A 3,627-nucleotide genomic window follows, 5' to 3' on the forward strand; every position below is an offset into this window, starting at 1 on the left:
AATTAGACTGCTATCTGTCACCCTGCACCAAAATTAACTCAAATTGGATAAAAGACCAAAATATAAGACCTGAAACAATAAATTGCATAGAAAAAAAACATAGGTTCTAAACTTATGGACTTTGGTTTTAGAGAAGATTTTATGCATTTAACCTCAAAGTCAAGGGAAGTAAAAGCAAAAATAAATGAATGAGACTTTATGAAATGATAAAGCTTCTGCACAGCAAAAGAAACCATCAACAAAACAAAGAGGCAACTTTCTGAATGGGAGAAAGTATTTGCAAGGAATGCCTCTGATAGAGGCTAATATATATCCATATATAATATATCCATATATATATATAATGTTGAGTGTTAATAATGATTTATTATTTCTCTAGAAGGAGACTCGGAGAGAGCAGGTAAGCCTCTAAGCAAGTATTAAATGGCTGGAGAAGGCAGAGAAAAGAAATTGAGTTGGAGTTTTACTATGATTAGGTGTCAAGTCAGGGTGAAGGTTCTTGCCCATTGGTTTGAATCATCTCTCCTCTAATACCAAAGAAGGCAACACTCAGGGTTTTTTTTTTTAATTTTTATCAGCTTTCCCAGATATAGAATGTAAAGAAAAAAGAAAGGAGTGAGGCTTAAAAACTGTCAGCAGTCATATATCAAAAAATGAAGTCACTCTCTTCATTACAGGTTTAAAGGAAGCAGTTACTAAAATGATAGTGAAGAAAACTGAAAACACGTAGCATTGTAGTAAATAGCGTGAACTGACAGAGACAGAAAAAATATGCTTAAGAGCTCAAATTTAAGTTCTGAGATTAGATGTAGTTTTCTCTAGAATGAATAAATTTTAGATGTATGAATATAAAGGGTTTTTTTAAATTGGTTTCTGATTAAATGCATCTTCCAAGTAGCATGCTACTATTGAAAGAAATAATAAAACAAATACTAAAACTTCTCCAAAGAATTGCCTGTACCTCACAAAGTTACTATACTGTCCTGAATTTCTTTCTACCTCTCTGGCTACTCATCCTTTCTTTTTTTCCTAATCTCCTCTTCCTCTAAAACATTATTCTTTTAGAATAAACAAGGGTTTAGTAATAAGCTACATCCTTGTTTTATAACTCTTTCTCTCTAGATTAAGAATTACTAAAATATAACCCTTCATCCAAATCCCATCTGACATTTGTTTTTGTATGGCCTATAGTTGAGAATAGTTTCTGAACTTTAAATGGTTGGAAAAAAGTCAACAGAGAATTGTACTGTATTGTAACTAAAAATAAAATTTCAGTGACCACAAATGAAGTTTCATTGGAACATAGCTATATTCATTCATTGAGGTATTATCTATGGCTGCTTTAACACAACTACCACAGAGTTGAGTTTCAACAGAGATGACATAAGGCACTCCCATAACTTCACCCTCCTTGGCACACTACAAATTTTTTTCATTTATCTATACATGGTGCAATTCCAGTTTAAGATGCAAATATAAGAGCATTTAATTCATATGTAGAATTACCAAAATGACATCATTTCTAGATGCTTAAACTTGCATTCCTAGATATATCTGTTGGTTGTGGTATGTAATCCTTTTTCTATATTGCTAAATTCAGTTTACTAGTATTTAATGAGGATTTTTGAGTCATTATTATTCCTAATTCGAGGATTATTCCTAAGGCATATGAATCTGTATTTTTCTTGTGATTTATTTTGTTTTATTTTATTTTTTAGTTTTATGCTGGCCTCATAAAATAACAGAAGCATTTTTTTTTTATCTTTTACTATTTTTGGAAGTCTTCATAACGAATGATATTAATTCTTTCTATATTAGGTAGAATTTAACAGCAAGTCATTTTGGCCTGAATTTTTCTTTATAGGAGGTTGTTTAATTACTAATTTAACCTCTGCATGTGTTGTAGATCTATTTAGGTTATTTATTTCTTCTTAGTCAGTTTTGGTAGTTTGTGTCTTTCTATGCAGTTTTTTATTCAAGTTTTCTAATATGTTGACATGCATAGTTTATAATATTTGCTTATAATAAATTTTTGTAAATAAAAAATTTTTGTAAACTTTTAGTGATGTCTCCTCATAATCTTGATTTAAAAAATTGAATATTCTATCTTTTTTCATGGTCATTCTGTCTAAAAATTTACTGATATTGCTGATCTTTTTAAGAAATATTTTTTTAGTTTTATTGACTTTTTTCTATTGTTTTTTATAGTCTATTTCATTCATTCTCACTCTAATAGCATTTTTTCCTTCTTTTTGCTTATTCTGTTTTTTTTTCTCTTTTAATTATGTAGGTGAAAATTTGGATTCTCAATTTGAATTTTTTTAATGTATATGTCATAGATATAAATTTTTCTTTAAGCACACTTAGCTACATACTATTGATTTTGATATATTTTGTTTTTGTTTTCATTAATCTCAAAGCATTTTTTACTTTTTTGTGATTTTTGATTTACTAATTATTAAGCATATGCCATTTAATTTTTCCAAATTTTAGAATTTTCTAATTTTTTTCTTGTTATTGTTATCTAATTTAATTATGCTTGGTTATAGAACATACTTTGTATGATTTCAATCATTTTTAATTTATTGTTGTATATGGACTATCCTAAAATGTACCATATACACTTGTAAAGAATATTTCTGGCTATTATGGGTATGTGTTCTATATATATCTGTTAGGTCCTTTTTTTTTTCCCTTCCTTTATTATCTTCTGCCTAGCTCTTCAACTCATTAATGAATGTAGGTTCTTGCTTTATATAGGTGCTTTTACGCTTATAATTACATTTTCTTGATGTATTAATATTTTAGCATTATAAAATGTACAACTTTTTTGCTAGCGACACTTTCTATGAACATTTATTTTATCTTATATTGGTATGTATACTTCAGTTCTCTATGGCCTAGGATGTCTTTGTTTATCCTTTTATTTTATTTTTTATTTTTTATATTTTTAGATGAGGCAATCCTTGGTTGACCTCACAGATTGCAAGGATCTTGTCAGTTTACAATCCCTTATATATATTTTTTTTATGCCTACAGCACTTGGTCTTCCTAGGTGGTCTCCCATCTAAGTACTAACCAGGCCCAACCCTCCTTAGCTTCCGAGATCAGACGGGATCGGGTTTGTTCAGGATAGCATGGCCGTAGACCATCCTTTCATTTTTAACCTTTTAATATTTTATATATATATATAACCTATGTTTCATAAACAATGTATAGTTAGATTATGTCACTTTGTTGTTTTTGTTCTTGTTAATTCATTCTGCCAATCTTTGCCTTTTACTGGAGTATTTAATTACTTTGTGTTTAGTGTAATTACCATTAAGTTGAGATTTCTATGTCATGTTGCTATAGGTATTATCTATGTCATACCTTTGTTCCTCACTTCTTTCATTACTGACTTTTTTTGTGTGTGTAAAATACAGAAATTCTAGTGTCCCATTTTAGTTCCCTTATTACTTTTTACTCTATTTTTTGTTATTATAGGAGTTGCCTTGGGGATTATGATTAACATTTTAGCTCAAATCAGTATAGATTAGATTAATACCAACTTAATTTTTAGAAACATACAAAATTTTGTTCTACAGCTTTGTTGCTTACCTCCTCATTATTATTGTCATGCAAATT

General features: G+C 29.0%; 1 pseudogene; it reads right to left on the reverse strand.

The window, feature by feature from the left end:
• Positions 1–3,030: 3,030 nt before the first annotated feature.
• Positions 3,031–3,149, reverse strand: LOC120592756 (uncharacterized; annotated as a pseudogene).
• Positions 3,150–3,627: the final 478 nt, after the last annotated feature.

Source organism: Pteropus medius, unplaced genomic scaffold, assembly GCF_902729225.1.
Source record: "Pteropus medius unplaced genomic scaffold, Ma_sr-lr_union100, whole genome shotgun sequence".
In the NCBI taxonomy this organism is placed as follows: domain Eukaryota; kingdom Metazoa; phylum Chordata; class Mammalia; order Chiroptera; family Pteropodidae; genus Pteropus; species Pteropus medius.